This window comes from Alligator mississippiensis, chromosome 8, assembly GCF_030867095.1.
Source record: "Alligator mississippiensis isolate rAllMis1 chromosome 8, rAllMis1, whole genome shotgun sequence".
In the NCBI taxonomy this organism is placed as follows: Eukaryota; Metazoa; Chordata; order Crocodylia; family Alligatoridae; genus Alligator; species Alligator mississippiensis.
Window position 1 is genome coordinate 2,574,510 of NC_081831.1, and position 25,581 is coordinate 2,600,090.

The window sequence follows — 25,581 nt, forward strand, 5'->3', positions numbered from 1 at the left end:
GGCTGCTTATTTGGAGACCACCAGTGAGCTCCTGAGTGCCTCAGGAATCCACCTCCAGCCACCTTTTGATATTGCAAAGGCAAATATTGAGAAACCCTCTTTAATTGGGGGCTGGAGGGAAGCCGGGCTCTTTGGCAACGGTCGTCACAGCTCCCAGGCTGCAGCCAGGATGAAATACTTAACAATGTGTAAACTGTGTGGCACATGAAAAGATGCTGGCGGGTTGTGCAACCCAGGGCCTGGGAGCCCCTGGTTTGGTTTTGGAGACCACCGGCGCTCTATAGGGTGTTTGGAGATGGGACAAAGCAACGTGTATGCCTCGTGCCGCCTTCATCTTTAAATACCGCCCTGTGGCTTTGCAGGCATAAATACATTCCCTTTTCAAATGGCATCGTTTCGTGGTGCCCTCAGGTCTTTTTCTATCTTTATTCATCTTGAGATTTGTTGCATAAAATAGGTTTTTAATGGAAATAGCTGTGCATGCGTGTGTGCGTGCATGCATGCAAATACAAACCAGATCCCTTTTAGGACAGTGATTTCCAAATCCCGCTCGGTCCTCAGGATTGCTTGCGCCCTCGCATGTCCTGGTGCTTGATCCCACCCCGGCCTCGTTCGCGCTGGCAGGCTGTCTGGCACGGCACTCCCGCCCCCGTCCGAGGCTGCCGACCAGGCTGGGTGTGTTGTGGTGGAAAGCATTCGGGAGCCTCGTTGCTCTGAGTCACACGGTGTCACTGGGAAACGGAGCGTTTCACAACGCCGCAGCAAGTTAAGCCTCTGGAAAGCTTCTGTCTGGGAGGAAACCTGGCAAGCAAAGCAAGGGAGGAGGGAACCGCAGCCCTGGAAGTCTGCAGCCTTGCAGGGGAACCCCGGGGAAGCTGCAGCACCTTCCAGGGGGAGCAGGGAGGGGGCTTGGTGTGGCCCACTGGGAAAATGTCCTTTGGGTCCTACTGGTACCACTGGGCGTGCTGGCAGCGGGAGGATGGGATGCACAGGGAGACATCCTTACCCCATTCAAGGTCTGCCTTAGGTTTCAAAGGGGGCGAGGTACCACACACAGGTTTTTAAGGGTGGAAAGGAAAGTCGTGCTTTCTTGTTTTGACCTCTGGCAAGGGCAGAAGCTACAGAGCGTCACTCCCAGCCCTTTATAGTGGTCATTTGGTCCTTAGAAAAGGGACCTCTCCGGTTCCTGAGCATCTGATCAGACCCTGTTCTTGAATGGGCTGGGGGCCGTGTCGGGAAGGGGGCTTGAACGTTGGTGTTGGGAGAGGATCAGATGAGTTACCTGGTTCTGGTTTGAAATGTGCTGTAATCAAACCGAGGCCCCAACTGAATGGCTTTAGTACCGACGATCTGTTGGCTGCATGTCCCTGGGCCCTTTGGGGCTGGGGAACCTCTTCAATAGGGATGAATTGTTCTGACCTGACCACAGGACTGTTTGTCCACGATCCTTTGGGGGCGAAGGTGGGGTGGGCCATGCATCTTAACAAGTTCCTTTAATGCCACTTGCTTTTCTGCATGCATTTCGCTGATGGGAGCTCTTAATAGGAGGGGTAGGGGGAGCTTTGCCCAGTGATTTCAGTGTCTTGCATGTCTCTTACATCACTGGGCAGAGGCCAGAGAGCAAAGGGACATGCATCAAATGGCATATACCAGTGTTTCTCAACCTTTTTAAGTAGCAAGGACCCCCTAACTTCTGAAAATGTTAATAAGTACCCCAACACTCAATTTTCCAGGGGATTTTATATTTACAGACTGATGTGTGCTATATGTTGGAAGACGGGCTGCATATATAAGGCCGTGATATGACAAATGTCTGACCTGGTGTGGGTAGGGTTGCCACGTTTTACACCGGGGTGCACAACTCAAGTATGTACCTGGGCTAGAAGTGATGTTGCCCAAAGCTAGGAGAGCTGAACCCAGTGCCGTGCAAAGCTTGGCACGCCAAATTATTACTGGGGAATATGAATGCACGGTGCACCAAATTTTTTGTCATAGTTTTGAGAGGAAAAGAGGGCGAGAGAGAGCGTTGGGGTACCCGCGTGCCCCCTGCCTGTGTCTCGTGTACCCCCAGCGGTATGCGTACCACAGGTTGAGAAACTAAGGCATATACTACGTATCACGGACTAGCTCTCCGCTCCAGGCTTTTAACGCAGCTTCTGGGAATGCCTTGGAGGTTACAAGGCTTGGCGAATATTGGTAACTGCTGGTTTCTCCCAACACCTCCGCGCTGAGCAAATTGCCATCATTGCAAATTGAACTTTCCGGAGAGGGAAGGAGGTGAGGGGTAGGTGTGCATGCACGCGTGTGTGTAGGGAACAACACCCGCGTGAGCTAATTGGATAGACCCTGGCCCTTTCCTCGTCCATGGGGATAGCCTGCTCTGTGCATGTCCTTTCACAGCACCTGATGACACGAGCTTCTGCATCCCTGATTTGGTTAGTCTATAAGGTGCATCTCTACTCTGTCTTCTGCCTGCGCCAGGGCTGGAGCGGAGGACAGTCAGCAGCCCAAGCTACGTTAGGCTCTCTGGAAGAAGGCAGGGTAGATTTGCACCTTACAGACTAACTGACCCAGAGATATGTAGCATAAACTTCCATAAGCCCAAGCTCACTTCATCAGATGCTGTGAGAGGACATGCACAGAGCAGTGTATAAAATGACGACGGCTCTGGAAGCCGGAGACCCTGCCGGAGGGTCTGCCTGTGTCTAGCAGCATCAATAAACTCTGCATCCGAGTAAGTTCATCTGGTTGGTGTTTCCTCCCTAGCACGGGAGATCTAATACATGGGAAAGGGAGCAGAAGCTTGCCTGAGGATTTCGGTTGCATTGCTAGTCAAATAACGTAGCAAACTCCATGTGCTTCATGCCAGATACCTAAATAATTCAGTCTGGTTTGATAGCCCTCCTTTTGGAAGCTGTGAAAGTTGTTCGCGGAGAGATTTACACTTGTTTTCTTCCTGTCTCCAAGCAAAAAACCTGGCTGTACTTGGAAACCAGTCCCTTTGACTCAAGGTGTTGGCTCCTCCAGTCCTTGGCTCAGTGTAGTCTTCTTGTTTAATTAATTTAGTCATCTTGTTTAATTAAATCTCTTCCTTTAAGTGCTAATGAGATGTAGATGTCATCTGCTGGGAATCCTCCGAGTGGGAGCCATGCCCTGAAACCTGCCCCAGGTGTGCTCTGAGCTTTTTAAAGAGAGGGAGCGTCTTGAGGAACCGAGGCAAAGTGAATTAGGCTAAAAGGAGAAAAATATCCTCCCCTCGGTGGCAGGGAGAATACAAGAGGCAATGGGTTTAAACCGCAGACTTGGATTGAATTGCAAAAAAAAAAGCCATCTGACTAAGAGCAACCGGACAGTGAAACAAGATGCAAGTTGTAGAGACACCTTCACTGGAGGCTTTCAAGCAGAGGTGGGATGTGCATGCGTCTGGGATAGTTTAGGAACAGCAAATATTGCATTCGTTCAGGGGCTGGATTAGATGACCCTGTGATCGTCGGCCTTCCAGACCTGGGGAAAGAGCGGAGTCGATGGCTAGGCACATCCCGGGAGGATGGTGCTCAGTCTCCAGACCGTCTAGCTTGGAGGTCTCTTGCTTAGATCAGCTCTGAGTCCAACCCGTCTCTTGCCCTGCTTCTGGAGTCTCACCGTGGATGGACCCAAAACCCGTGGCAGAGGTGATATCTTTTATTAGACCAGCTCGATATTTGCAAAGAAAATGTCTTTATTTGCAAGTTTTCAGGCACAGGCACCCTTCATCAGGCGTGGATGCTTGTCCCCTATTTTGTCCTATGGCTCTGGGTGGTGCAGGGTGCTTCATTCTCCAAGACGCAGAGCTGAGACATGGCCATTGAAAGCTAGGGTCCCCCCACCCCGGCCTTTCACCCCGATCATTATTTTCCCCCCACTCAGTCTAAAGCAGTCTCTGGGAAGGAAGCACCTAATCCCTGCTGACTTGGGTGAAGCCAGCCTGTGGCTAGCTGTGGCCGCCGGCTCCTTTCGGCTTCCCAGTCCCTCCTGCTTTTAGCTGTGGAGCGTGGTTTTGTGGTCGAAACCACCCAGCCAGAGAGGGGAAACTATGGAGATGTCAGTCTGCATTCTGCATAGTTTCTGTGCGTCTGGAGGAGCGTCTTTGAGCATTGCCGCCGTCTGCATTGTTCATAACTCCTGCAGGCTACAGGTGGGACGTGACCTCTTGGAGCAAGCTGCACATCCCTCCATCGGTCTCCTCTTGCAGAGGTGGCTGGTTATTGCACCTGACTGGCCTCTCGTGTCATCTTGAAGTGGGACACATGGGACATGAAGGAGACCTCCTGCTCTGGACCCACAGGATGTCCGTGTCTCAGCATCGTGTTGGCCCAGCATAGGGCAGGAAGAAATGTTCTCATTCCCGTGAACTGGGAGTGGAAATTAATGAGACCTGAATGGAGCAAAAGGCAGGAAGATGATACAGGTGCACGGTGCAGCCCGAAGGCTTGACTATAGGTCAGGATTGAGTTGCAGCAGCCGTGTCCCAAGGGGTCGAACAGGAGGGGACATTACCGATGTGGAGGAAGAGGAAGCTGGCGCTGTGGCACGCTGGAGAAGGATGGAGCTGTGGTGACTTTGGCTCTAACCACGATTATTATTTTCTACCTATGGGGACTTTTTGCAATCTTTAGTTTTCCCTGAGCCTGAGAACGGGGCGTGTGCGCCCAAAAGCTTTCAGAAAAAAAATAATTTTTTTGCAATTTCTCAGTTGGTCTAATCTAATAAAAGGTATCATCTCTGAACCAGGATTTCCAGAGTTTTGCATTTCTTTTTGGCGCTCACCAGCGGCATACATCTCTTCCCTTGCTACACAGGGGGAAAAAAACACCTCCTTTGAATCCTAATAATTGTTGTTTTGTCCAGGCTGGGAAGTTTTCACCCGTTTTGCTCCAAATGAATAGCGGGAGCAGGAGGAGGCCTGTCCTGGGGCCGTGCATGCCAGCGCTGCTGCTCCTAGTAAAACAAAACCTGGGTTTTGCAGGGAAAGCAGGGCTTGGTGCTGCTGGGAACAGACGGCCTCCCATCTCCCGTCGCCCCAGCCCCGGAGCCCGCGGCGGGGAGGGCAGCGTTCCCCCAGGAACACCATTGATTTGAGGCCGTGAGACAAGCTATTAAATGGGAATTGGCCAATCAATAAATCAAGGCACCTGGAAAACGAAACCAGGGGTGGGGAGAGAGGCAGGGAAGGAGGGGAGCTGTGCTGGGCTTTCTCTTTTCGGGTCTTTTCTTTTTCGATTAAAGCAAACAAAAATAAAATAGCAGACCGTCGGCCTGTCACTCTGCTTTCGTGAGGGCCTGCGGAGTGGAAAGATTATTACCTCGATGGGGTGTGCATGCGCGCGAGAGAAAGCCGAACACTTGTGTGGCTGCGGGCGTTAAAATTAACCTTGTAAATTAAAGTTACGATGCTGGAAGTGGTGAAAAGGCATCGGCCGTTGCATGGAGGGGGGAGATTTCCACGCCTCTGGGCTGGGGGGCATAGGGGCAAGGGCATTTTTGAAGAAGCTCGTCTCCCCGCAGTGATGGGGTGGGCCGGGGAGTCCACCCCGGGCCCATGCCAGGTTGGGTACCCAGGCAGAGGTGGCCTCCTGGGCTCACCTGAAGCTATTCAGGGAACCCGGGAACTTGGACTTTCCTAGCCCTGAGGCTGGGGATTGCTCCTTGGGGCTTTCCTTTCCTTGGGGTCTCTGCCAGCTATTTGGGGGGAGGGATGTCTCCATGGTTGTGGTCAGAAATTCTGCTCGGAGGAGTTTTTCCCATCGGGAGATTTTCTTTTTTTGCAGACTGAATCTGGTCCATTTGTGCAAAGCATTTGCTTCGACCATTTGGCATTTTCCAGTGAACGGCAGCTTTGAAAAATCCCTGACCAGCGCTAGGAAGCATCTCCCTTCAAGTCCATTTTGCAAGCCCTTTCCTGAGGATGCAAGCAAGTGGTTGCACTGTAGGTCGGTAGTTTTAGGATCTGGTCCGTCTTTCACTAGGAAATGTCTTGATGCACCCACTCACCTAATTTCCAGTGGCGGTTGCTAATGACCAGTAAGACTGGACTGGGCTGAGGCTGGACTGAAACCAGTGCCCTCACAGCCCAAACTCTTATGTCCCAGGGCTGATTATCGGAGCCGTTACAGAAAGCAACAGCAGCTCTTGTAGGAATTTGCCACAACTTTCACTGCACAAATTGTAGGAAGAATTGCTCCATATTCCCGGAATAGCATCATTGCAAAGTGTCATGTTTTTGGACAATTGGACCATTCTTTTTTCCCCCTTCTTTTTAAACCCAGCAGGCTGAGGTTACCATCTCTGACGGGGAAAATAGCAGGGGCCAGAATCCCAGTACCGTGTAATGTCATGTACAGTCTTGTTGGGTCGAAGGATCTCAAGTGCAGTCGCACGTGGTCCCGTTTCGCTTGTGCACCTGAGTGCAACGGTGCATAGAAATCAGGGAAATATCATTGCCCAGCTTTTTTAAACAAACAAGAGAGGCTTTTCCACCATGCATATCTACATTTCAGATTTTGTCAAGCTTTTTATGGTTTTCATTGAAAAAATTAAAGCCTTTTTTAACTTTTTTTTTTTTTCTCCAAAACTTTAATTATTTTTGTAGGGGAAAATAGTTTTTCTACCTTGCTTTTGACTAGCTCTACTTTTCTTCAAGGGGGAACACTTATCTTACTGAATATTTCCGTGAAAAACATCACAGGGAAAATGCGGTGCTGGCTGTTGCTGTTTTGGAGTCGGCTCTAGCCACAAGCTCGCTGGGTCGTAGCTCTTGAAAAGTTTTCCTTCCAGCTCACATCACGTAAACCATTTCCCTGCTTCCCTGCAGAGGGAAGCAGTGGGCTCTGGGCACGCCGATCAGATTTGTAATGCTCGAGTCCTGGTCCTAAATCTGCTATGGGATTCCCTTTGTGGCTTTGAGTCACTTAACCTGACGGCCTCCATTTCTCCGTCAGTAAAATGGGAACAGTGGACTCTGCCTCCCAGGAGCAGGAATGAATTGGTTAATACTTCCAAAGCACTGGGGATAAAAAGCACTCTGAGAAATGCAAAGAGCAATTTGGGCCAATATGTAACCAAACTAATTGTACAACACTATCAGGGATTTTATTTTTGTTTTACTAATGCCCAGTACAAGTACACCCAGCTCTTTATCCATCATTGCAACATTTCCATGCGCAATGTCCCAGCAGTTGAATGATAGAAGAAGTTAAATATTTTTCTCCTGAAATAATTCATGAAGGAGGAAAAAATAGAAAACAAAACCTCCAAGATTTTTTTTTTTACGGGAGTTTATTTGTTCTTCTTATACAGACATCCCCCAGTTGGGCTGGGGGTGGCAAGGTGGCATTGCATAGGCCTTTCTGTTGCCATGTAGAATAATTTTATTTAATCTTAGTAAAGCAAAATGGGGGCTTTTTGGTTCTATTTTGAAAGCAAAAAAAAAAAAAGCCCAATTATGTCCATGTTCCAGGCTTTTTTTTGTGCATATTTTTATGCTCGATTGTTGGCTTGATTTTAGTTGGGTCAAAGAACAGCCTATGTTTGCCTCTTTCTCCAAAGGCCATATAGGGTGGGGGCACGGAGAGAAGCTTCTCTACCCGGTCCCATCAATGAATCCCTAATCCCAACCTGGGGGCCTGTCTCTCGAAAGATGGGAGGTCATTTTACCTCTTAATCCAATGCTGGAGTCCCTTGTGAAAATTAAACTGTTTTGCTCTGCTAATTCCCCACACCAGTCTCTTTATAGGGCGCTGTGCACTCTGTCTTCTGTCTGCATCCAGAGAAGGAGAGGGGTGGGTGCACGTGTGCACGCTCATGCACACTTCAAAGACCGGGGTTCAGTTCTGTCCTGGGTTTTCTGTATTACCTTGACCAAATCCATTAGTCTTTCTGTGCTACTGACCCTGATTTGTAGGAGGAGGGATAAGAGCACTTCCCCGCATGACATTGGAACTGGCAAGAAAGCAGCTTTTGATTCGGTCCAGCAAACACAAAGCATTTTTTTGGGAAAAATCATCCCATTTGAGGTACCCATGGAGTAGATCTGGGTGTAGATCATTTCCCCCGTCCCATCCTTGTGGATGGTGTGATGGGAAGGGGACCTCCTGCCCATGCTGGAATAGTCTGTATGCCTGCTGCTTGTACCCTATGGCAGACTGTGCCGCGGTCCTTTGACTTCACTTGCACTGTAGGTGTCTGTGATGCTTAGTGCAATGGTCCCTAGGTCCGGGGGTCTCTAAATGGCACTGCTGTACCAGGTCTGTCGAGATGCCCTTGACTGGGAAGTAATTATTCTGCTCTATTCGGCACTGGGGAGGCCACATCTGGAGTCCTGTGTCCAGCTGCGGGCCCCCACTATAGAAAGGAGGTGGACAAGTTGGAGAGAGTCCAGAGGAAGGCAGTGATATTGGTCTGGTGGCTGGGGGACAGGACTTACAGGAGAGGTGGAGGGAACTGGGCTTATTTAGTCTGCAGGGAGGATTTGAAAGCAGCCCTTAAGGGGATTGCAAAGAGGATGGAGCTGGGCTGGTCTCAGCGGTGGCAGACGACAGAAGGAGCAATGGGCTCCAGTTGCAGCAAGGGAGGGTTAAGTTGGACATTAGGAAAATCTTTCTCACCAGGAGGGTGGTGAAGCACTGGAGCAGGTGACCCAGAGAGGTGGTGGACTCTCCATCCTTGGAGGTTTTGAAGACCCGACTAGACAAACAAAGCCTTGGCTGGGACGATGGAGTTGGGGATGATGCTCATTGGAGCAGGAGGTCGGACTAGACGTGACCTCCTGAGCTCCCTTCCACCCTCATTGTCTGTGATACTCTAATGACTTCTTTGCACTGAGGATAACAACCTCCTTCTGCATCCCCCTCTTGCAGCGGCTCTCCTTGGCTGCACTCGGGGCTGTTTCTGTGATTATAAGATGCAGCTCAGGCAGAGGGAGGAGATGAGGCACGTCTTCCCGTCTGACCCCGAAGGCTTGCCCAGTCGCCAGCGCTTGTTATACTGCGCACGCAAGCATCGCCCAGCGAGGCGTGAGCGACGTGACTACAATCTCTCCTCTGCCTTTCTCCATCTCTGTCCCATGAGAGGTGAAAACTTGCATGTGCTTTTAATGCCATACCACGTGCCTCTGTTAGTGAAAGCAGCTGGACGATGAGTGTCCCTCACTTGAACCAGGAAGGCTTGTGGTCCTGGTGGTTAGATGCTGCCTGGATGAGTGTTGTTGGCTGACCTTGGATGCGGTCCCATGGACGTGTTTTGTTCCTGGTACAAGCAAGTTTCTTTTATAGCACTAAGGGAGCAGCGTTTGAGACAACAGGCTTCATCCTAGGAATCCCACTCGCTCCAGTACGAGCCCTGGAGCCTAGGCTGAAGGTTACACACTTAACCACATGCCACATGCAAAGTGTTACTGGTCTGGGAGCCAAAATGGTGCATGGAAAGACACGTGGAGGAATCGGGGTGCAGGCCGACGTTGCTCTGTTGCTCAGTAAAAGGTGCACCTTTTACTCGGGGGCTGGTCGTTCCCGCTCCCTGCCCCTCCCTTGTCCCACATGCTACGTCTTGCCTGCATTTGATAACCGCATTTTGTCCAAAAAAGAAAAAAAAGACGACTGGGGAGAAATTAATCAGCTTAGGGTCAGAACAGGAAAAAACACCGCTTAGGTTTGGTAATCCCCTCGGGACAGAAATCAACTCGGAGCTGCGCAGTGGTTTTGCAGGCTGAGGTTTCTCTGTTTCTTGCCCCGCTCCCCACCCATCTGCCAGAAAAGCATGGTGCGTGGAAGGGGTTTTGCTATGTTTTATCTCCTTCCCAAGCCAGCAATCGAACACAGGCGTTGGAAACAGCTTTCTTCTTACCAGCGGGCGAATTTGTTCCATCTCAGCATGGCCGCAAAGCGTCGCGGTGCTCCGAGCACCTTCGACGTCCCTTCGCGCCTGGGAGCGGGGAGGCTGTTTTTGCACTGATTAGATGGGGGTCAGCATCACCTGGGATTAGGCCCATGATTTGGCTACCGGGGCTGTGTCTACTCACAACTGAGGAGCATTGGTGGCATGGTGGGGCGAGGGAGAGTCGGGACGACACCTGTCTGCATCAGCCGGGGATAGTCGGCTCTTCTCTCCTGAGCGCTGAATTCAGGCATGGGAACGGTTTTCTAAAAGGATGCATGAAATCTCTGGCTTGGGTTATTAAGGAGACCAGACTAGATACTCCTAATAGTTGGATATTGGGAAAATGTTCTCACTATAGTAAAGCACTGGACCGGGCTCCCCAGAGAGGTGGTGGACTCTCCATCCTTGGAGGTGTTGAAGACCCGGGTAGACAAAAACATGGCTGGGATGATGGAGTTGGGGCTGGTCCTGCTTGGAGCAGGGGGTTGGACTAGATGTGACCTCCTGAGGTCCCTTCAACCTGAATTTGCTATGATTTGATGATCCTGCTGGCCTTTAATATCTCTGAACCTATTAATAATTCAGGTCAAGCAGGACTGAGCTTTCTTCAAGCATAGTTGCTTTGTGGACTCCTCAGAGCTGCTTACACCCAGGAGTTGAGCCCATGAAAGAGGGACAGGAGCACCTCGTCCAGTCCTGAAATTTTGCCGTTTATTGGATGGCACGGAGCTGCTATGTTAGCACAGTGCTTTGATGGCCGTTTAGGACAGGACGTGAAGAATACCTACTCCCAAGGCACCGACAACAGGCCAGAGCTCAGACTGTGACCTGGACATTGCGGGTTATTATTGCTGTACTCCAGTCCTTTGGTATTTTGCATGCCGTACGCGATCAGCACTGCACCTTACTGAGCTGCCCAGCCTCAGCAGGTGCAGACTTTGACCTGAAAAACCCCACATGTGCTTAACATGATCTAGGCCAAAGGAAAGCCCTCACGTGGCTGAGCAGAACTAAATTCGAGGGTCCCCGGGCCATCCTGGCGGGCACTGTGAGCATCCCGTGCCCCCTGTGCCCATGGAGGACATTGCAGATAACGCGGTTGCATTTTAGATGTTTCCTCCACAACGTTCAGTCGCTTGCTGGGGAATTTGAGATCCATCCCATCACTTTCTCTCTGATTCTCAGGGTGGGATAATTCGATCCTGCTTGGACCCAGGTGAGGAAGCTGAAATGCAATGACGTGCAGCTGCTTGCACAGCTGGCTGCTGGGCATGCATCATTGTCGCTCCTATTCCTCTATCCGAGGCTTTGGATATATCCATCCACTGTTTTGCTTTGCAGTCTCGGCTGGTGTGTCTCCAAGGGTGTAAATCCTTCCAGAATATGCAGAGATCTCCTAGGAGGTGGCTTGTCATTGTTGACCATCGGAGGGAAGAGTTTTGCTACAGTTTTATATGGGATTCCTGACCATCCTGGGGTTCGGGGTGAATGAGTCTGGCCCTAATAAAGCAGGATTTAGGTTGTGGTGGGTTGGGGTGGGACACTGGGATCTCACTGCCTAGATTTAGAAGTGCTCAAGTGCTTCCTGCGGTTCTCCAATAGACACCAGCTGCAGCGAGCCACTGGGTCTGATGCATTGCTTCACTCCCTGTTTAGCTGGAAGTGGAGAACGTGAGACAGACGGGGTCTGAATCACCCAGACCCTGGTTGGGTTCGTCAGCTGAAGCCCTCTGTTAACATACAACACAGAAAGCAGGAAGAGGAAGTCATGGGAGCAAGGGAAACATTTTTCTGCTCTGCTTTCAGGAGCCGAGCGGCTGATTTTTTTGATTGTGAAATAGGTGGGAGGAAGGATGCCAAGAAAAGCACCGAGCTCCAACACTGGGGACTTCCCAGGGGCTGCTGGTGGCGAAAGGGTTCGTCCCAGATGGGGGCATTCACTTGACGCTGATGCATTCCTCGTTATCTGAGCTTTGCTCCATGACTTTAACTCTAGGTTGGAGCTTTGTGCACTCTTTCTGAGTTTTTATTGTCCACCTGGATGGTGACCGAGGCATAGGGAAGAGCCAAGCTATCGACAGCCGTAGCCAGGTTGGGAAGTGCCTGTCCGCAGAGTGCGCAGGGCAGTGATGATCCTTTCCTTGGAAGCAGAGGGGATTTCAATAGTCACGTCTCCAGCATTATTTTTTCTCTGTGCTCTTATTCCAGGAACATGTGCACACACCCACCACTTTGACAGAGAGCGCACTGACTTTCAGGCTGAGTCGGTGGCATGCACATAGTCCAAGGGCCGTACGTGAGGAACGGCACACGCTTTGGTCCATTCTGTTGTGGTCAAGTGACCGCAGCAGCGATGGCCAAGACACATGAGTGTGAATCCCTGGGAGAACAGGGTTTACCTTTGCACTCCCATCTTCCTGACAGTGCCACCTCCTTTTCTCCTAGTGAAAAACCCCTCCTTCCAAGTCTTTCGGGGTTATTTCTTTGGGCTTTCATCTGGCTAACCGTGCCAGCAAAACAGGGTGCATTGCAGTGCACAGTGGCATTGCTGGTTATATTCAGGTGCCTTAGGAACACGATGTATGGCTTCAGCATGAAAAGCAGGACGGGATTGCAGCGATCCCTGCCTTAGCTTTCATCTAGCTGCCATACTATGGATGGCAATGACAGCAAAGTGGCGCTGGCAACTCGAGCACGCACAGACAGCGTTGCTAAAACTCGTGTCGTCGTGTCTCCGATGCACAGGTGCCGATCAGACCTTCCTCCTTTTGCTGTGCAGACATGAGCTGAGAGCAAGCTGTGCAGAGCTGCCCTGGGGCAGGATCTCCCTGGGACGCAGCATGCGGGTCTTTGCTCTGGGCAGCAGCACCGGGAACTTCGGGCTTGGTTTAATAATCAAGCCGGGAGGCATTCCACAAGCCTGACGTGCACGCCCTCGGTTTCGCTGTCCCACGGGGCATCCCGGGGATGGCTTCAGGTCCTGCCTGAAGCAGCTTGACTCACATCCGGGTGACCAGCTGTGAGGCTGCTTTTTGGGAGGTGGATATCTGAGATCCCCCCCCATACCCTAGAAGGATTTGCACCCTTGGAAATACCCCCACAGCTACAACCAGAGCCCCTAGCCGAGTCGGGCAGGTTTGCGAGAGCATCCCGATGGCACAATCAAACCCACGGGGATTTCCCCGTGTGCAGACTCCACCACCACAGTCCTGGGTGACCCTGCAGGGACCATAGATGGAGAGAGAGAAAGATAGGGTGTTTTTATTCAGCAGCCCTGCAAACCTGTCCCAAGCCCCAGTCCACCACCTCTCCGTTGATCCTGCCAGGAAGGGAGGTCTGTCGGCTTGATGTCTTCTGTGCTGTGAGTGCCCGTCTCCCCCTAGAAACTAATCCCAAACTCTCTACTTACCTTGGGCAGGCAAGAGGAACCCCATTGAATGGCAGTGATTTATTTTTTCCCTTTTTCCCCCAAACCGTGGTCAGAATCGAACCACGGGCCCCCCGGAGAAATGCTGTAGGATGGCAGGCTTTGCATGCCAACCCAGTCGGTCCTCAGCTTGAGTGGTTGGTCCCTGCCCCGTCCCTTGACACGAGACCAGGAAATGATTCAGGGATGGGGAGATTTGCAGTCCCTTTTTAGAGGCTTTTAACATTAAAGCAAAGTGTCTCTTAGTGGGCAATTTGGGGGTCCAACTGGGTTGTGCAACTGGCCGGGCCCATTTCTGAACTATTGGCTTTAGCTATTTTTTAATTGCATTGCCAGGATGAAGGAAAGGAGGTCTGTATTGCTGTGCTCTGCTCATTCTTCAGGACGTCGTCAGACGGTCCAGCTTCCTATCCAGATAAGTTATAGGCACCCCTTCTTTGAACTACCAGGTGTGGCATCAATCCAGTGCATGACCCCGTTGGGATGCATGGGTGTAATATTAGGTGATGACTTGAAAATACAAGTATGTTTGGCGAAAGGGACCTTTTTGCCATGACTCATGGGAGTTTGCACCATCCAAGGGAAGTGACTCACCTTTCCACAGAACAAGCGTTCCTAAAGGGAAGCTGACAGCACCTGTCTGGGACACGGTTACTTATTAACGCATTACCAGCAAGGGCGGCATGGGAACAAAACACTTGCATAGCTTAAAGAGCTTTAATGACATCTATTCTGCGGCGCTCTGCTGCTGGCAGGGCTTTCATCTAGCCAACGCTCAAGTTGGTAAGCGGTGACTATTTGTTTGGACGGCAACGCCGTGCAAAAGGTAGACTATTGCAACACAGGGAGCCTGGTTATTTTTGGTACCCCTGTTTTCTTGAGTATGTGGCTAGATTATCTCAGCGCACCTTGGCTCATGGGTAGCATGTTGCTCATGGGCAGGACGGGTTTTGCAAGGAGGATCCTTTCACATAGAAACGTTCATAGAGAAGCAAAGTCTGGCAGGTGCTTTTATAGGCTCCTTATAGCAGCAGCGCAGTAGTTTCTTGGTTGTGCTTGGAGAAGCTTTAAAGGCTGCACGTGTTTGTGCGTCTCCAACCTTCGACTCCCCACCGGAGATGTCGAGTGGCCACAAGATGGCACTAGGCTATGCCACCCGGTGTGGATGCGAAAGTCGTGTTACTACAACGTGGAGTTGCTATTCACCAGGCCTTAGTCCAGCCTGACGATCAAAATGAGGTTTTCTGCACAACCCTGCACCCACAGATCCCCCTTTGACTTAATAGTGCAAAGATCTGGGAAGGGGCGTGCGTGTCACACTCAGGTAGTCGCTTTGTGTAGGAAGTGAACCCAGACCACGCAACTGCCCACCCACCCAGCCGTGGAGAGGGAGTGGGTCCTGGGGAGAGATGGAGAGGAGATAGCCATAGCGCGCTCCCACCCAGATATCCCGCGTGGACGGCTTTGCACGATCACCTCTCTGTTCTTGCACGGTCATTGCACTGCTTGAGGTGCGGCATGTTATTAAAAAGAGAGGCTGAGTTAACGAGGGTGTGCATATTTGATTTTTGACCTAAAATTTGCACTTGTTCATTAGTTAGCCTAGCTCAAGCAAGCATGGCCAGCCTGTGAAATAACCTTGGCATGGCTGAAGTCCTGTGACATCTTCCCCACGGAGCGATGGGCGAACTGGCTTGTCCTTTCAGGGTGTGCAGAGCATTGGAGGCCCATGGGTGTTGCTAGCCTTTTCCCCTATTGCAGTGGGTAGGCGGGCAGCCCGATGGGTTGTGCAAATCTTAGCGTATTGCCCCTGAGAGGCTGAGCAATTTTAGCAAGGGGCATCGACACACCGCGAAGGGCTTTCATTTGTGGCTGGGACTCAAGTTGGGGGCAACACTCAAGTTATAACTCTAGGTAACTTTTCACCAAGGACAAACCCTGGCACATGCCATGATGGGGGTTCATAGGAAAGTAGGGCTGGAAGGGACCTCATGAGTGATGTAGTCTGGCCCCTGCTCAAGGCTCTGACTAAACCACCCCAGCCAATAATCTGCTTTTGAATATGTCCAGGAGCGAGTGGGGATCCCACCACCTCCCTAGGTAGCTTGTTCCAATGCTTGAGCATCCTTACGATCAAAAAGTTCATCCTTTCCTCTTGGGTTTATACTTTCCTCTGGGGCATGTGATGCCGTCCGCTGTCGAGGGCAGGATGAACCCTTGATGGGTCGCCGATCGTAGCACTGCTGCGTACAGGATTGAGGAGACCAGGAGCAACAGAGAAGAGGAGTGCTGCATGAGCGCTGAAGGAGCATGAAGCTGAAGGGATGCATCCTCTCTTCGGCCGCCCCATCCTCCACCCAGCTGCAATCAGGCATCTGTACTCCGATCTGGTATGGCCGTTCCCAGGCCGGCGAGGAGGACGTACTCGTGTCCAACAGGGTGGTCTGCTAGACTGTGAAACCATCTCTCCAGAGGCTGCAGCTAGCTAGACTGGCCCGAGCAGAGGAGGATATAGTGCACTGACAGGCGAGGATTTATGGTTTGAAATTCCCTGGCCTTGCTGATTTTATTTTACAACCTGATCCTTGTCTTGCTGAAGAGCGCTCCGGTCGTTATGCGTGTTCAGGATGGAGCATGTCCTTCCCAAGGCTATGAATCATTTTAGGACTCGCAGTGCACCAGTGTCTGTCATAGGAAGAAGCAGCCATCTCCTCTTGTACCTCCCTCAGCCTGAATCAGCAATGAATCAAAAATAGCCCTGTCCCCTCTTTCCTCCCCGGGATAGTGCCCGTGTCCCTCAACCCCCAGAAAGTCTGCACCACGGCAGAAAACCAGGCAGTTTCTCAAGCTGAGGGGTAGGTGATGAGGTGGTGTCATGGGTTCAATTCTTCCCCTAAATGGGCCTGCGAGGCAGGTCTTCAGCTAGAGCAAAGACTGAGGGTGGTGCTTTCTCACCCCCCTTCCAGCACCGGAGATGTTATTCCTTGCTGTTGACTCAGGAGCAGGAGAATGGTTTTTGGGGTAAATGCTTTGGATGGGGACTCGTGGTTTTCGGGGCAAATGCACAGGCTCCGCCGCCTGTGCATCCCTGGTCCAGTCACTTAATCTCTCAGGACTTCTGTTCTTCTGTCTCATTTGGCTTGTGTCTTGTTGCATATAGGTACAGCCCCTGGCACAAAAGGGTCCCGTTTGTCAATGGTGGCTCTAGGACCTTTTGTTTTACAAGTCGCATTAGGAGCTGACCCTTTAGTTGCATTGTTGTAGTTCAGCATTTCAGAGGCAAGGAGTTTCCCAGTGCGATGCAGGGGTCAGGTCAGGTGTGTGGATGCAAGACCTGCTAGGTAAGGGGTGGTTAGGAGGCATTTCGGAGCCGGCGAGGACCTGCTGAAGCCCTGAGGCTCCCTTGCCTGTTGGTTTGCTTTCCTGTTTTGTTTTGTTTGTTGCTGCCCATGCATGCCCCTGGCCACGACGTATTCCTGTCCTCGGAAATTGTTCTGAATGAAAAACGCTGGAAGTCGCCAAAAGTCTGGCCGGTGCTTGGAAAGATGCATTGGGGGAAGCAGCGAGGACGGGGGGGCGGGGATGGCAGGAAACAAGATCTTGAGCAAACAAATCTAAATGCACATCCTATTATCATTATTGTTGTTAGATGATTATTGCCTCCCTTCTGTTTGTTCTGGACCCAGGCTTTGTCCTGTCCTGGAAACGCTCATCTGCAGCCGGTGCCCTTGTGCGCCGTCCAGCTACCCGGAGCTCTAGAGACCCAGGACTCTTTCTTCTCACTCCCCCACGTCCCCAGGGAGGCTGTGTGGTGTAGTCGTTGCAGCAGAAAGGGCTTTCAGCCAAGAGGAGCCTCGAGGCCCCGTTGACTCACTGCCTGGGTGGCCCTCGCAGGCAAATTGCTCGGCCTTCTGCTACGGGAAGGATGCAGGTCTTCGGTTCCTCCATGCGGAGGAGTAGGCAATGCCTGGCTTTGCTCCTGGGTCTTTACCCTCCCCACGGCTTCTGGACACTTGTGTGGCTAAGGATCCCTCTCCTTAGGAGGAGCAAAGGGCAGGGCTGCAGTAGCCCCAGGATATCCTGCAGCTTTTGGGGGCACTGGTGAAGAATAACATCATCGGGGGTCGGACTCGATGATCTATTGAGGTCCCTTCTGACCCTAGCATCTATGAAAAAGGGAAATTACTATGAAACATCTCCCCTTGCAACCTTAGGAGGATTTTCTTGCTTGCAAGCTTAGGAGGATTTTCTAGCTTGCAACCTTAGGAGGATTTTGTAGCTTGCAACCCTAGGAGGATTTTCTAGCTAATAGACGGGAGCTGTCCTGACTGGTACTTGGCCAGGTCTCCTGCTCTGACCATGCAAGGAGAGGAATGGCAACCCATCAAGCCCTGTGGGTTGCTGGCCCCTCTCAAGGATGGGGCTCAGTCTCTGGATCAGGCTTAGCGCTAGGCAGCTCCAGCCCCTGCAGCGTTCACCATTAGCATTCATGCTCTCAACCCTTCTTTGCCTGCTGGAGCCCGGCAGAGGTTGATGTGACATGGTTGAGATGCTGGATAGTGGCATCTCCTGCTTAGCGAGATGCCTCCTGCAGACAGCCCTAAGTCCCATAAGTGAAGCATGATGGACACCTCTCCCATCGCATCCAGGGTGGTGGTCCCCGACGCTCCGAGGGATCATCTCGGCGATTGAGGAGGTAGGATGCTCCAGCAGCTACAATGCTGCCTAGGGCATGAGAAGTTTGGGCTCATTTTCCGTGCCATGCTGCTGACTTTGTGCCATCCCTTGGCCAGGAAAGAGAGGCCCAAAAGGGCTATCTGTACCATGGGGATTGTAGCACTTCTCTCTCTCATCTGAGTGTCATGGAGGGAGATAAATACACTAGCCATGATGAGGCACCTAAGATAAGCGATATCCTGCAGTTACCCTCTCGATCTGTCATGGCTTTTCCAGGAACTTGTGCCTCTGCAGCTGGGACTCGCATGCAACGCTTTGCAGCCCTGCACGACTTGCGTGGATCTGCAGCCCCACCGGGCACGATGATAAAAGCCCAGGTGTTCCTCTGTGGGAGCGCCCCGTTCGGGAACTCATGCCAGGCACAGCAGGAAGTCCCTTTGATCCCCTGCGGCAATGTGTTTTTCAAGTGCACCGCACGCGGTGACCCCCGCCACGCCCCGCGAGGGGGAGATAACACATCAGAGCCTGCGCACATAGCTGCGATATCAGTGTTTTATGGAGGTCTGATTGCTGCCAACTGTGCACCCAGCTTCAGGGGGGTAGACTTCAAAAGAAGTGCGTTTTACCTTGTCCCACCTTGAGTAAAGAAGCCCCAGCCCGGTGTGCCCGAGCGTGTGTGTGTGTCTGTCTGCAAAACCAGCGCTCAGAAAGGTCCATTTCTGGTGCCCCGATCCTAATGTGGATGCAGTTTGCTCTGCTCTCTTTTCCGATAGGAGAGGGCAGGGTATTACGACCAAAACTGCCTTCTGAGCTGCTTGAGGGCGATTTGATCTGGCAGTGGAAGAAGGTGTGTGTTAAATGCAAACAGCACACAGCATCTTCCAGATTTGGTCCTTGCGGTGACACCTGCCATGCGTTTCGGGTTTGTCATTGCAGGGGTTGGCGTTATCCGCAATCCATCCCTCTCTGCCGAGGCATCTCGATCCTGATATCTGTTGTATCCTGTGCTAGTCCGGTCCGATCTGTTATTCCTGTCTCGGTCGCGCTCCGCTGCCAGTCGTGTTTAATGCAAGGGCGTAGGATGGGTCTGAGAGGCTCGGATAACATCGAGGGCAGAGCCCAGGCCTGCCGTGCACACGACTCCGGCATCCACTCCACCCTCCATGCTGCTTGCACATGGATGGCACGCTTGCTGCTGCAGCGCTCACCAGCACACTGCACTGCTGCGGCTGAGCTGCCTCTTTAATTGCATTTGTGCTCCTTAGCTGGGCTAATAGGCCCTGTCACTTGTTCTGTTCCCTTGTGGACCTGGTTTCAGAGAGAGCCCAGGCAGATGCAGCCCGATACGCCGGCAGGGCCCAGTATTCAAGGCAGCAGCTCTTCTTCCTCGACTTGCATCGTTCGGGAGCTCTGCCGCACAGGCCTCGCTGCACACATGCACGATGAGGATGTGCTCGGAGCTGCAGGTGGGCAGGAGAGGGGGCACGGCTTTCTGACCGCGCTGCACATGTTGCCCAGCAGCGCGGGGGTTAACAGGCTGAGGTCCGGGGAAAAGGAGGAGAAGGGATTTTGACCTCTTCCACTCCCCCCTGCCGCTCTCCTTGGCTGCTGCTATTTCATCCAGGCAGTCGGGAGGCTGCGTATGGGCCCTGGGGGGGTCGAGCTGGGTAACGCCACAACATCAGCAGAACATCTGGAAGCTCTTAAAGGGTTTTATTTTTTAGCACATTTGCAAGAGCTGGGGAGACTCCTGCACGGGGGGTTTTGCAGACGCCTGGGAGCTGTGCTCTTTTTGTCCTCACCCCCAGACTCCCGTGCCCTATGTGCAGGCAACTTTTGTGGGCAAACCACCTCCTGTCTACTTACAGTTCGACATTGCTGATGTATCGGGGGACCAGGATGCAGGCAGAAAGTGAGCAGAGATCTGAACGGATGAGTCGTGACAGTAGACCTCTTCCTCTCCTTCCCTACGCTGCCGGCTGGCATCGGAGCAGAACAGGGAAGCCGCGCAGGGTGTACTCATTAGGGTATCTGCTCGTGATCAAACGCTCTGATTGATTTAATTTTATTGTCACAAAACCAGAACAGGAGAACAATCGGATTCCCCCGAAGCAAGGAAAAAGCCTCCAAAAGCCAAATGGAGGTTGGGTGTGTCCTGCATGAAGGTCGGATGCCTTCAGCAAGTTAGTCTCCAAAATGCTGCTTTTGCTCCCATCCGCGGAGGAGAGCCTTTTTGCAATGGGGAGGGCTCCTTTCTGTGCTGCCCAGCGCTTGCCACCTCGCTGTTCTCCTTCTCCTCGCTCAACACCCACGGCAGCTTTGAGAAACCAAAGCCAACCCCCCCGGCAGCTGTAGGATCCTCCCAGTCTTAGCTGAGGATACAGACAATGGAAATGCAATTTTGCATCAGTGAAAATTAGCTTTGGTGCAAGACAGGCAGGTTTCTCCACTCTTGAGGGTATAGGGCGATCAGTCGGGACACCTGGGCCCTGGCCACAGAGGTGTTATTCCCTAACGTGGAGCTGAGTCTGCTGAGACTTGTTTTTGCCTTTATCCTGACTGTGCCTCAGTTCCTCCCTTTGCAGAATATGGAGATCACCAGCTTTCCCAGGGGCTTTTTTAGGGATGCTTAATCAGGAACCTGTGCATTGCTTGGAGTTTCTTGTAGGAAAAGATCTCTCTGTTTATATATGTCTATGTCTGCTTGTGTGTGTGTGCATGTTCACATCTATGTGTATGACATATATATATAATCAACATAAATACTGAAAACTAGCATGAAATGCTCCATCCTCCTGTGTGTCCCGTCACGGCCGTTTGTCATGTAGAAATGGCATTTTGATTTCTTCCTGTCGCCGGCTCCCAGCTGCGCGAGGCATTCGCTAACCCTCCAGCACGCTCAGTCCAGATCCGCTCTGTTCAGCAGAGGTTCAGATGACAGAATTGGTGCCTTAATCTCACGTGAAGACAAGGATGGAGGCCGCGGCTAGGAACAGCTGTCATTTCTCTGCTCGCTCTCTCGAGCCAAGTACCATTGCTTTCTTCATGGACGATTTCAGCTCGCTCTCCTCTCTGGTCTTTTGACTTATAGCCCCTTGTGTTGGCTGGCTCAGCATGGGACCGTAAGTCATCACCGACCTCCAGCTGTTTGGCAGCCTGCTTGAAATGAGCTAGTCGGTTCCTAGCGCGGAGAAGTCCGTCTTTGCTGGTGGGTCCCTTAATGATGTCACCTCCGCTGGAGGGATGCAAAGGGCTGACCCACGTGTGGCCAGGATGGGGCGCGTTGCCTGCATGGGGTGTGGGAAACCTTGCACGGCTGCTCCTGATGGGCTGAGTCCCCAGAACCGGCCGTCTGGTGCTGCATTGGTGTTTGCTTGCATTGCAACAAGGCCTACGGTTTCTGGGGAGGATCGTGGCCGGCTGTGCACATGTATTGGAAGACGCAGTTGCGTCCCAGAAAAGCTGGTGGTCTTCATGAGCAAGGCCAAAGGGCGGCGTGGAGGGAAAGGAAGCACATGGAGCCCAACCAGTGCAGTTTGGGGATGTTCAGATTGATTCTTGCTGTTCGTTGTAACCGTTCTTTTGGGCCCGTTGCGCGCTTGGCTCTGTGCCTTTGAATAGTGACGGTCCCTGGTGCAAAGAGCTTCCAGCCTCAAAAGCACCAGGTTTTTCTCCCTAAGCTGTCACCTGGCAGCTCTCCAAACCTCCTCATGCCCTGTGCCAGCTCCGCCACTCGCTCCTCCGCGACTGGTCACTCTGACCAGCTCGGATTAGCACGACTTGGTGTCCAAAGGTACCCGCTACCTCCTTCCAGGGAGAGGAGGGTTTGGCGAGGGGGGTGACTCCTGGACTTTGCTTGGGACTTACCCAGGGCTCCATTTGCAAGGTGCTGAGCCTCCCATTAGAGGTGCTGAGAGCACTTGACCGCCTCTGAATTCAGCCCAACTTGCACACAACCCTTGCAGCATTGGGTCCCAAACTTTGCAGGGACTTCTGCTGCTCTCTCCAATGCCACGCTTTGTGCTGGTCTCTGAGCTGCAGCTGAGGTTCAGCTTAGTACTCAAAAGAAGCGGCTTTTCCTTTGGTGCAATTAATGGTTCAATGACCGGTGTTAACACCTTGTTTTTCTCTGCAGGTGCCATGATGCGGGAACAGCCTGCTCCGAGGATATGGACCTGGGATGGAAACGGGAGACCCAGAGCGGCCGCGGGGGCACGGGCCGTGCCTGGCATGCTGGGCAGGCCTTCGGAGGGCTGAGCAAGACCGATGAGGACACGGGAGCTGCAGGGAAAGGAGCTCCTCCAGAAATCGAAGTGGATTTGAGGCCGCGAGGCGATCTTGCTGCCTGCTCCTGCCATGGGAAGTCTTGTTCCACGGGGTCGTGACTGTGATTCACGTCCCTGCTTTGCCAGGGATTTTTCCTTTCCTCTGTTGTGTCCTGGCTCTGACTTCTTCACTCTGTGGATTCCCACGTGGGCCTTAATGGGACTGAATTAGCCGCCCCGGAGGCACTCGCTGATGGGCCTTTAGACTTGGAAATTCTCCTCTTGGCCGGGTGACTTTCAGGCCGGATGCTTCAGGGCAAATAGCTTAGTGGTTTGGGGTCATGCAGTAGCTTGATTTTTTTTTTTTTAATTTTTTTTTTAATTATTATTATTATTATCCTGCTCTCTAAAGGGCCAAGTGTTTTCCTGTTTCCACGGAGGCAGCGCTGGAATTTTTTCTTACGTCTTCGGGTCTCAGTCCTGGAAGCGTGGATGGTTTGACCAGGCAAGGAAAGCATGTTGCTCACACGCTGCAGCCTTTTGCAGTGGGAATAATAAAAGCAAAGCCACGCGGTTTTTCGTTCTTCTCTTTTTTTCGGAGCAGAGCGCCACGAGGATCACACCGGGGTTCGAACAGTTTGGTGATGTGGTCTCGCGAGTCTGATGCTGCGAGGTGAGCAGCTGTGGGAGGTCCCAGATGCTCCGGTGCTTCAAGCCCAGGAGAGGCCATCGATCCCAGGAGGATCCACCGTGTTTCTATAGGTGCTGCTCCATTTGGAGAATATATGAAGCTCGGCGTGTGGCCCGGTGAAGCAACACCTTGGACCCACAACCACAGCTGCAGGGACATCAAGGTGACAGTGATGGCTTCACCCACAGAAACACTTCTTAATAAATACATTTTCTGCCTTATTCGTGCCTGGTCTTTTCCATCTGCCTTAACTCAGAGACCTCCACGCTGAGGCCCTGCAGTGCGTGAGGCTGACTATAAAGGCTGTGCTTGGACAACCTTGGCCCAAACCAAGCAAAACTGCATATGTACCAAGCACAACTGCATATGTACCAGCCTGGCTGGGCCAAAACAGGTTTCCCTGTCCCATCTCTTACCTGTGACTTTAAGCACCCCTAATGGCCATTACAATTTTAACTCCCCCCCTTCAAGTGCCTGTTTTTTTCCTCCAGCTCTACATGTGTTTCCTACCCTATAGTGTCCATGCAAATGGCAAGGAGTTACCATGTACGTATACAATAAAAGGGAGATCCTAAATGATGAAGGTTTTACATATTCTTTTTTAAAAATGGTTTGAGATCTTGTGCCTTCTTCAGTTCTTTTTAAACGTAGACTATATTGTGACCAAAGACAAAGTAGAATAAAGAGAAGCAAAGCCTCGTATAAGGGTATTTGCAGTGTACAACCACGATGTTTCTTCTCAAAGGTTGATATTGGGGCTTGGGCACCCATTTTAATGGTTTAACTTTGTTCGGCTCCCTGCATGCCTTTGATTTAGTTTCTTTGTCCTCTTGAATATGCAATTAAAACTTTCAGATACCCGGTCCCAAATTCACCCATCTTTTTTCTTTTATTTGAAACCATTGATCAGGCATGACTCAAAAGGATTTTTTTTTTTGGTTTTTTTTTAAGACCTGTTTTTGCCCCTGAACTAAAATTCAAGAGTGGGATGAAACCCTAAATTGGACGGCGGTGCGAGCAGATTTGGTTTTGTAACAACGGTGTTTGAGAGTTGCTAACAGGTGAAAGGGAGCCGGCTTCGTGCGTGGTCCCTAAAATTCAGCAACCCAGTTCTGCATTGGCCTTACAGACCTGAACGTGCCAAGTGATGCCCTGGTCTCCTCTTGGCAGCGTGGCAGAATTAATACATTTCATAGATGTTAGGTTTTCATAGACATTAGGCTGGAAGGGACCTCGAGTCCAGCCCCGAAGGGATATATCATCTTCCTTACGGCCACTGGTGTTTAAAGGCAAGTCTAATGCAGGGCTTGGCTCTCTCCCCTTACTTCCAGAGAGAGAAGCAACAATAATTTGGTGGAAATTGTCTCTAAGCAAAAGGCGAATTAGACCCTTGGTGTGAAAATGTCCCATCTCCTGAAATAACTCCATGGTGTAGCACGGTACTCGGGAAACATTTCTACAGAAAACATGCAACAAGGGCCTCGAGATGCATGGAGAGAGACCTCTAATAAAATGGCAGGAGCAATCCTGCAGGCATCGAGCTCCTCTGAATTGTTCTCCCGGTTATTTCTGCACCTTCCAGCCATGAAGAGCAAAGCAGCGCTCGGCCGATTGCCCCCGGCAGCCACAATGAGTAGGAACAGCCTTCAGGCAAATTACAGGTTTCCCCTCCAAGTCAAACTTGGATTTCCATGATTGCTCCGAGTCCTGTTGCGGCTGCTCGCTGGGGATTCATCGCACTTTTCTCTTGCTAAAAATACACCTAAAGTGTTTATAGGGAGACAACTCAGCCCCGGGTCCTAATCCCGTCTGTTCTGACGGCGGTGGAGCTAATGATGCAGGCTGTGTAGAAACGGCTCCCGGGCGGCAGGGAATTGCACTGTTATGTCCTAGGCCAACCTTCGTGCTAGTGGAAATGAGGATGCACGGCAATTCTGCATGGGGGAGATACCGGCATAAGTCATTTAATGGGGAAAATGAATAGAGGGATCGGTGGGAGGAGAGACTAAGAGGCAGGTGCCAAGTTTTTGGCACCGTCCTGCTGGCTGGTTCTGGACCCAATGATCTCGCGCGATCCCTTCCAGCCCTAAAGTCTGTGACATCTATGCAAGCGGCAACCCCTTCCTCCTGCCTGCGTAGCAAATTGCACCAGTTTCTGCACGATGCAGACACGTTGTGCACGTGCTGCGCCTCCCTCCCACGTTCATCTTTGCCGAGCCAAAGCCGCCCTTCGCTTGCACGCTCCTAGGATGCCCCAAATGGAGCAGCAGAGGTGTAACGGCAGGCTGAATCTGACCGATAGGCCCCACACCCAGCTGTTTCCATTGAAAACCACCTGACACGTGGGTCTACTGGCTTGAAGTTGAGCTTCCCCCATCACCCACGTGCACCCGCTTGATGGTCCTCTGTGTGACTGCACGTAAAACCCTTGGTGTACCTCAGGGCTGGGATGGACAAATGCATGTTGGGTTTCTGCTAGGGAGGCTATGATACTGGAGTAGTTCAGCTCCAGTGTTTTGTGGGTGGCCACGGGGGTCTTTTCTCATCCAGGAGCACCAGGTCTATCTGCTCGCCCCACCTCTGTTAGTAGGAGTAAGGTGCGATGGGGA

General features: G+C 51.7%; 1 long non-coding RNA gene across 2 annotated transcripts in view; it reads left to right on the top strand.

Annotated features, from left to right (window-relative positions):
- LOC109284835 (uncharacterized) overlaps nt 1-23,551 on the top strand; it is an 87,858-nt gene extending 64,307 nt beyond the window's left edge. For both annotated transcript variants that reach the window (XR_002092436.2, XR_002092435.2), the window contains exon 3: nt 22,152-23,551. This is a non-coding gene — a long non-coding RNA (uncharacterized LOC109284835). The remainder of the gene's footprint in view (nt 1-22,151) is intronic.
- The last annotated feature ends 2,030 nt before the right edge of the window (nt 23,552-25,581 follow it).